Source organism: Phoca vitulina, unplaced genomic scaffold (genome assembly GCF_004348235.1).
Source record: "Phoca vitulina isolate PV1807 unplaced genomic scaffold, GSC_HSeal_1.0 scaffold59, whole genome shotgun sequence".
Lineage (NCBI taxonomy): Eukaryota > Metazoa > Chordata > Mammalia > Carnivora > Phocidae > Phoca > Phoca vitulina.
The window spans coordinates 9504937-9515049 of NW_022589762.1; positions in this window are offsets into that span (position 1 = coordinate 9504937).

The following is a 10113-nucleotide window of genomic DNA, read 5'->3' on the forward strand; positions in this document are numbered from 1 at the left end:
AACCACTCTTAGCTTAGTTCTAAAGGCACTCGTGAGTATAACAAAGTTTCCACATAAGTAAAAAAATTGAAATGTGCCAGAATTATAGAAAGTGGAGCACTCGAGTTTGTGGAACTTCCTCTTTCAAGGATTTTCGGGCATAGGACCTTGGATGCCATGGAGTCTGACATGCCTACATTACAAATGAGAAAAGAGAAAACCAGGGATTTCCTCAAAGTCACTTACTGTAATCAGGGCAGAATTGTACCAAATGCTCAAAATCAATGGACGGTGAAAACTGTCTCCTGGCTTTGATTTCCCAGAAGGTAGGAAGTGTCTATTTACAGCAGAAAGTTTTCATTCTGTGCCTGCTATAGAAGGACATGCTTACTCCTTAAAGATTACTGATAATTATGAAAAGTAAGCATGTGTGAGAATTGAATGACCCACAAAGAAAAGTATGACATTTAAAAAAATAAAACTAGCTTAGGTTGATAGTACCATTGTATGCACTCTCCAGTGACTCAGTGACAATGTTATTTAACTATCTGACTATTTGGTAACTAAGAGTCACTTTATTTGTGCTATTTTATTTGGTTTTGTCACATACTTCACCTAAATTTTTATTTTATTTTTTTAAAGATTTTATTTATTTATTTTGAGAAAGAGAGATAGAGAGAGCACACACGTACAAGCAGGGAGAGGGGCAGAGGCAGAGGGAGAGAGAGAATTTCAAGCACACTCCATGCTGAGCATGGAGCCCAACACAGGGCTCAATATCAAGACCTTGAGATCATGACCTGAGCTGAGACCAGGAGTCGAAGGCTTAACTGACTGAGCCACCCAAGCACCCCTAGAGGATTTTAATTAAATATCAAATACATATAGCATGTTTTACAGATAGAACAATAATTGAATGAAAAACTGAGTTAATATTTTGCAGTTTTAATAACATGTCTTTTTAGACAACCATATTTAAATCCATATGACAACCTTGCCTTTCTTAAAATTTCCATTAATAAAAAATAAAGTTCATATTGATATGAAAATGTTTGTATCAATGCCTGGACCTTGCCAGAAAATTAAAAATAGAAATGACTGAAATATAATTAATTAGAATGAATCTCCAGTTTTCCCCAACCTTGACTCTAACAATGAATGAGAGGGAAACTGTATACCGGCAGGAAGGTGATAATGAGCTGATGGCTAATAGCAGAAGTGAATGTAAGTAAAAAACACTTTGGGAAAGTTTAGTAATTATAAGTAACATTTGTAAAGATCTTTATTTTTTTGGTATTTGCATAACTTCTTGACTTGGAGTCACCTAAATTTTTAGAGTAAACATAATCTGCCAGGATTATGGAAGGGTATACTGGGTCACCTATATAGAACAATGATTCTTGAATTTTAGTGTCTATACAAGGACCACCTGAAAATTTGTTAATAATGTAGAATCTTGTTACATATACTCTTCCCTTCCTAAGATACAGTTAGTCTGGGGTGGGGATGTGCTAAAAAATCATCCCAGGTAACTGAGGTGGTTCATGAGCCACAAATAAAAAAACACTCATGTAGCATGTAAAAAATGTGAGGATATTTGAGAAAGATTAATAGAGTGAACAGAAGTCTGATAATCGGGGGATTTAAATAATGTTTTTAGTGCACTAAAGTTTAATTTAAAGTTACGCAGCACTGGGGTAACTGAGTGCCTCAGTTCATTTAGCATCAGCCTTTGGCTCAGGGTCCTGGGATGGAGCCTGGTGTAGGGCTCCCCACTCAGTGGGGAGTCTGCTTGTCCTTCTCCCCTCCCCAAGCTCATGTTCTCTTTCTCTTTCAAATAAATAAATAAAATCTTAAAAAAAATAAAGTTATGCAACATGATTGTGATTATTAGGAATCCACAATGGCCATATGAAAAATAATTTATTTGAATGTTCCTTTCAGAGCATTTCCTTCAAACAGAAGCTTGTAAAAGTCTGAACTGCAAAAGCATAAACTGGCTCGAAGAGAAGTAGAAACAAAAGATGAGTCTTTACTTGTGCATATGTATTATACAACATATTGATGGTTCATTTTGTTTGTTACAGCCATCTTCACAATCATCTATCACAAAAGACACTTATTGTGTGATCATTATTGTATACATAAACCCTTTATAAGAATTCACACTTGGAGAATTTTTTTAGTTATGTTCATCTAATCATCTAGATGGCACTTTTGCAAAAAGCATATCAGAATTTAGGATTATACTGTCACATATATATGTATATATGTTATATGCATATATATGTGACAATACATTCCTGACTATATATGTGTGTGTATGTATATATACACATATACACATACATACAGAGATAGGCACACACATAATATATATGATGTTAAAGCTAAATATTTCAGAGAATGAGTGATTACAAACTCTGAGATTTAGAATGTATAATAGTAGCAATAACATTGAGTAGCTCAAAAAACAATAAAGATAGATTCTTTTTACTATATCACCTATTTTGACATTGAGCTTTCCTAGGTTAATAGTGAGAGTTGGAGTGGAGAGGAAGAGAGAGTAAAATAAAAACAACGTTACTTTTGAATGTGAAGAAATATAACAGAGGCCAGAAGATAGCTAGGAAATGGAGAAATGAGTGATAAGAGAATAATTTGGTGCAAGAAGGTGAAAACATAAGAGGCAATATGTGGTAATCATGAGACAAGAGAATCCATTCCAGGCTTATAATATAAAAGAAAAGGCAGACTAGGAAGCTACAGGCTCACTTTCTTTCACTGAATTAACAACCATATATGGACCAGAATATCTCTGTAAGAACTCTAGAGACCAGCTGAGAAACTGCAGCACCCAGGCCATTGTAAAACCAAGAAAACATTCCACCAAAAGGGGTAGGATAATTCCCAGCATTTGGTACACTCGTTAGTGCCCTTACCCCTACACAGCATATTGTGGAGACATCAGGAGGAAACCCCATGTAACCTCCTTCAAGATGGAAAAAAAAAAAAAAAGGAGTGGACCATGCACCCAACATTCTGGATTGTCTGAGGGCTACTCAAGGAACTGGTTTCTGTCTTGCCTGACTCAGAGTTCTTAGGGGACCAACTCAAGATAAACTACTGAAAACTGAGGTGAGCAGCAAGCAGAGCTACAGTATTGCAGGCAGACATGGGAGGAAAGGAAATGAAGAAAATTATTCCATTCACAATAGCATCAAAAAGAATAAAATACTTAGAAATAAACCCAATTAAGGAAATGAAAGACTGGTACATTGAAATCTATAAAACATTACTGAAAGAAATGAAATAATACATAAATAAATGGAAAGGTAGCCCATGTTCATGGATTGGAAGACTTAATATTGTTAAAATATGCATACTGAATAAAATAATCTCTAGATTAAATGCAATTCCTATCAAAATCCCAATGACATTTTTTTTTTCAGAAATAGAAAGAAAAATGAAGTGCCTGGATGGCTCAGTCAGTTAAGTGTCCAATTCTTGTTTTCAGCTCAGATCATGATTTCAGGGTCATGGGACTGAGCCCCATGTTGGGCTCTATGCTGGACTTAGAGCCTGCTTGGGATTCTCTTTCTCTCCCTTGGCCCCTACCCACAAAAAAAAAAAAAAAAAAAAAAAGAAGAAGAAGAAGAAAGAAAGAAAGAAAGAAAGAAATAGAAAGAAATCATCCCAAAATTCATATAGAATCTCTAGAACCTCAAATAGACAAAACAATTTTGAAAAAGAAGAACAAAGTTGGAGAACTCATACTTTCTGATCGTAAAACATATCACAAAGCTATAGTAATCAAAAGAGTGTGGTACTGGTGTGAAGACAGACAAATGAATCAATAAAATAGAGAACCTAGAAATAACTCCCATGTTTTTGGCTATATCATCTTCAACAAGTGTGACAACACTACTCAAGAGGAAAAAAGAATCTCTCCAACAAATGATGTTGGGAAGTAGATGTCAAGAATGAAGTTGGAATCTTATCTTACATTATATATAAAAATTAACTCAAAATGCATTAGCAATGTAAATATAAGACCTAAATTTATAAAAATTCTACAAGAAAACATACAGGAAAATCTTTATAACATTGAACTTGGCAATGATTTCTTTTATATGATACCCCCAAAGCCAACAAAAGCACAGATAGACAAATGGGACTACATCAAACTTTAAATCTTTTGTGCATCAAAGGACACAACAAAGTGAAAAATCAGAATAGGAGAAAATGTTTGCAAATCATATATCTGATAAGGGGTTAATATCCAGAATGTATAAAGAATTTCTATGACTCATTTACAGCAACAACAAAAAATCAAAGAGCCTGATTAAAAAATGATCAAAGGACTTGAATAGACATATCTCTAAGATGATATACAAATGGCCAATAAGCATATAAAAAGATGATCAACATCACTAATCATCTGAACAAATGAAAACCATACTAATTAGTGTGAAATACCACTTCACACAAGTTAGTATGGTTGTTACCCCTTTCCCGCAAAAATTACAAGTGTTGACAAGGATGTGGAGAAATTGGAACCCTTGTATATTGTTGGTGGGTTTGTAAAATGGTGCAACTGCTATGGAAAATAATATAGAAGTTCCTTAAAATTTTTAAATAAAACTACCATATTATATATTAATCCCATTTCTGGGTATATATTCCAAAGAATTGAAAGCAGGGTCTTAGATATTTGCATAATCATGCTCATAACAACACTATTCACAATAGCCAAGAATTGGAAGCAACCCATATAACCATTGACAGATGAATGGATAGAGCAGAAGTGATACACTGACACCTGTCAGAATGGCTAGAATCCAAAAGATAAGAAATAATAAGTGTTGGTGAGGATGTGGAGGAAAAACCCCTCATGTGCTGTTGGTGGGAATGAAAATGGGTGCAGCCACTGTGGAAGAGTATGGAGATTCCTCAAAAAATTAAAAATAGAAATATTCTTGGATTCAGTAATCCTACTACTAGGTATTTACCCAAAGAAAACAAAAGCACTAATTCAAAAAGATATACACATCCCTACACTTATAACAGCATTATTTACAATAGCCAAGGTATGAAAGCAACCCAAGTAGCCATGGATAGATGAATGGATAAAGAAGATGTAAGATATATAAATATACATGTATATACATATAGCTATATATATACATACATATTTATATACATATATACATGTATGGATATATATACATATATATATATATAGAGAGAGAGAGAGATAGGCAGTGGAATATTACTCAGCCATAAGAAAGAATGAGATCTTGCCATTTTTGACAGCATGGATGGACCAGAGGGTACTATGCTAAGTAAAATGTCAGACAGAGAAAGACCAATACCACATGATTCCACTCCTATGTGGAATTTAAGAAACAAGACAAAGAAACAAAGAAATGAATAAATAAAAACAGTCTTTTAAAAAAGATCTTATTTATTTATTTGAGAGATAGATTGAGTGAGAGAGCACACAAGCAGGGGCAGAGGGAGAGGGAGAAGCAGATTCCCTGCTGAGCAAGGAGCCCAATGCGGGGCTCCATCCCAGGACCCTGGGACCATGACCTGAGCTGAAGGCAGACGCTTAACCAACTGAGCCACCCTGATGCCCCTAAATAAAAACACTCTTAAATACAGAGAACAAACTGGTGGTTGCCAGAGGGAAGGTGGGAATGATGGGTAAAATAGATAAAGGGGATTAAGAGGTACAAATTTCCAGCTATAAAAAGTCATGAAGATGAAGAGTACAGCATAGGGAATATAGTCAATAATATTGTAATAACATTATATGGTAACAGATGGTGACTACACTTACCGTGGTGAGCCCTAAGTGATGCATGGAGTTGCCGAATCAACGTGTTTTATACATGAAACCAATATAATACTGTATGTTAATTATACTTCATTAAAAAAATGACCAAAACAATATGATATATACACACAATAGAATATTATTCAGCCTTCAAAAGGAAGGAAATCCTGTCATATATTACAACATGTATGAATCTCGAGGATGTTATGTTAAGTGAAATAAGCCAGTTACAAGAAGGCAGTGCATTATCTCACTTAGATGACGTATCTAAAATAGTAAAGTTCACAGAAACAGCAAGTAGACTACTGGCAGTGGGGGAGGGCAATCATTTGTTTAATGCGGATAGAATTTCAGATTTGCAATTCACAACGGGAATATAGTTACCACCACTGAACTACACTTAAAAACTGTTAAGGAGGTAAATTTTACATGTTTTGTGTTTTTGCCACAATAGAAAAAAATACAAAAGAAAAGATGTGTAACTGGGAAAAACTAGCATTTAGAATGACAAATAAGGGAAAGGAGGTTATATTATCCGAAAATACTCAAGATGTAAGGACGGTATTTTCAATGGAATATCTTCCCACCCAGAGAATTGGAAACTGGTCAATTGCTGGAGGAACGCAAGGGGATACTGGAAGATGGGAGTGGAGTACATGTCTCTAAGAATTAAAGTGTGCAACAGCATGGCCTCACTTATGTTCTCCTTCCTTTAACATTGACTCATGAACTTGTGTGCACCATTCACTAGCTTATTCAGATACAGAATTACAAACAAAATGATTCCTGCTGGATTTAAACAATTAAACTTATTGCCTTTTAAGAAAATTTTAAAATATTAAAGGGTAAGACGTGGTTTCAGAGGAGTAAGAGAAATAACAGCAAACCCCTAAAGAACTCAGCATTTGGCTACTGGTTATCATCTCTTTGCTTTGCTTTCTCACTCATTAGTGAGCTACACTGCTTAAGTATCCGGTTTTTTTGTTGTTGTTTAAGTCTGTACTTCAGTGTTCTGTAAAAACAGAGACATTTTATCCCTTCTTGCTCTGTGTTCCTGCAGACTCTGCATGCAAAGCATGTTTATAATTTATTTGCAATGTGGTAATAGCTATGTTTTGGTTATTAAATGGAAAACTTCTCTTGAAGCATGGCTGTTTTGTAATTCCAGAGAATAACTACATGGATATATGTTGAAGAGCTGCATGAATGTGTGATGTGTGTGCTGTGATTGTCCTGTGCTTCATATTTGCACTGGGGAGGAGATGTAGAGTCACTGTCTCACTGGTTTGCTAGGACGGCCATAACAAGGTTCCACAGAACGGGGGCGGAAACAACAGATAACATATTTTCTCATAGTTCTGGCAGCTAAAAGTCCAAGCTCAAGATGTCAGCAGGGTTCATTTCTTCTAAGGCTGAGCTCTTTCCTTGGATTGTAAATGGCTGTCTTTTCTCTGTGTCTTCCCATGATCTCTTTGCATCTGTGTCCTAATCACTTCAAGTAGAAGAGATTATAAATCATAAGGACAGCATCATATTGGATAAAGGCTCACACCAACAGCCTCATTTTAATTTAATTACCTCTTCAGAGACCCTTTTCCCCAATACATTCACATACTGAGGTGCTAAGGCTAGGATTTGAACATATGAATATTTTTTTGGAGGATTGGGGGAAGTACAATTCAATCCATAACATATCCTAATGAATTTTCCACTTTTAAACCAGGCTAATGGTTATATTTGGCTGCAAAAGGTGGTTTGGGGTGTCTATAACTGAACTTGGAATTATTAATATAAGCTGATAACACTGCAAAAATTAAAAGCTATTTATGGGATGCCTGGGTGGCTCAGTTGGTTAAGCGTCTGCTCAGGTCATGATCCCAGGGTCCTGGGATGGAGTCCTGAGTGGGGCTCCTTGCTCAGAGGGGAGCCTGTTTCTCCCTCTGCCTGCCACTCCCCCTGCTTGTGCTTGCTCTCTCTCTGACAAATAAATAAAATCTTAAAAAAAATTAAAGATATCTAAACACCAACTGAACCCACTGATTAATCCAAGACAAAATACAAACTTTTTCAAATAGTTAATGCACTTTCTATGGCTTGTTTCATAATGGGTTACACCAATATTGAGAACATTTTCGATGTTATGATGAGAAAGATACTGCACAGAAATGTTTTGTGTTTAAGGTTCAGAAATTTCCACTGCAGACAAAAGCGGTCAGTTTCCTTTATACACAGGAAATACCACAAATATCTTCCAGAAACATCTCCATTTTTACAGCTATGGTCAGGCAGCACTAGCCCTATTAGCATCTGCCTGATGTCCAACCACTAAAATGAAGGTCAATATTGTTAGAACCCACATTTATAGGGGCGCCTGAGTGGCTCAGTTGGTTCAGCATCCGACTTTTGAGCTCAGCTCAGGTCTTGATCTCATGGTTGTGAGTTCAAGCCCTGTGTTGGTCTCTACCCCGGGTGTGGAGCCTACCTAAAGAAAAACAACAACAACAAAACAACACTTGCTTATATAACCTAAGAATTGTGCTTATTTTTAGAGTAGCACAGTTCTTTTATCATGTTTGTATTATCAAATATAGAGGAGGTACATGTGATAAAAGCTGCTAAAAGTCAAATTCTCAGTCTTTATTTCATAAAGTAATTTGATCCCCTCATCATGTGATTATTTCAACAGTCATTTGGTCCATATTTATGAAGCATCTACTATGTTATACTTCATGTTATTTGTTGGGAAGGTTATATAAGTAAAATTTAAATATAAAATACAAATACACAATACAAAGTTAGCAACAACCAATGTAAAGTACAGTTTTGGTTTTCAGAAAAAAATAAAAGGGTTCGGTAAATTCCCAGCTGATGGGTGGGTGGTTGTGGTGTGGGAGATGGTGGTAAAGGTAAGAGAATTTATCTGAAGGGGAAAAAAAAGCCTTAAAAAAAGCCTGCTTGGGTTTTGAACACCATGCAATGTAGAAAATTACATAAAACTATTGTTTATGTTATTTATCAATACATATTTATGGTAAATGCATAAAAGGCATGCATGCAAATTGTCTGCACCAATCTCAGATTAGATGTTAACTTTGGGAGAAAGGAAAGAAAAAAAAAACAGCTTTAGTAGGATCTGTAAATTTTGTTCATTTTTAAACTTGATGCAAAGGAAGTCGGGCATAAGTATTAATACATATTATATATGTGAGGCATTATTTTATTGAATCACTTATTTATTTAATTTTTTAACTATAAATCCCAAATATGTACTGGGTCATATTTTTATTTTCAATATCTTTAGTCATTTTGCTCACATGCATTTCATAACAAGCAATTTTTATTTTATACAAGTGGCAATGTATTTTTGTTGCTATAACAGATTGCCCAAAATTTTATCTCTTTATTTTGTGCATGTGTTTGTGCATATGTGTGTTATAATTATCTTTTGCTATATGATATATGTTTTCTTTGTTTGCATAGTACATAAGTGCACATCCTTCTTTTGGAAATTTGGAAGCTTTGTAACCTTAAGATCTTTAGTGGTAACATTTTTATCTATATCTATCTATCTATCATCTATCTATCTATATTTATCATCTATCTATCATCTATCTATCATCTATCTATCATCTATCATCATCTATCTATCATCTATCTATCATCTATCAATCATCTATCTATATCTATCTATCTATCTATCTATCTATCTATCTATCTATCATCTATCTATCTATCTATCTATCTATCTATCTATCTATCTATCATCTATCTATCATCTATCTATCTATATCTATCATCTATCTATCTAACTTGGTTAAAAATTTGTATTGCTTTCATTCTGAGTGAGTTGAGAAACTGCTCAGTGCTTTTGAGTCATTTGTAGATCCTTTTGGTAAATCTTCTGTTTTTGTCATTTGACTATTTTTATATTGAATTATTAGAGGTTTTCTTAATGAATATTTAAAACTCTTAATATATTAAAGAAGTGAACCCATTTAATCCAGATTTATATGTAATAGTTATTTTGTTTGTACTCAAACAGTTAAAGGATGTTATCACTTGACTCAAGCTCTTCCAATTTATAACCTTTATATCAGGGATCAATGAACGGGTCAAATCTTCCTGCCACCTGCACATGAGCCCATGCCAGCGGGCGGGGGGGGCGGTGAGGGAGGGGGAGAGAATCTCAAGTAGACTCCCCTCTGAGCAAGGAGCCTGAGTGGGGCTCAGTCTCACGACCCTGAGATCATGACGTGAGTCAAAGTCAGAAGCCCAAAGCTTAACTGACTGAG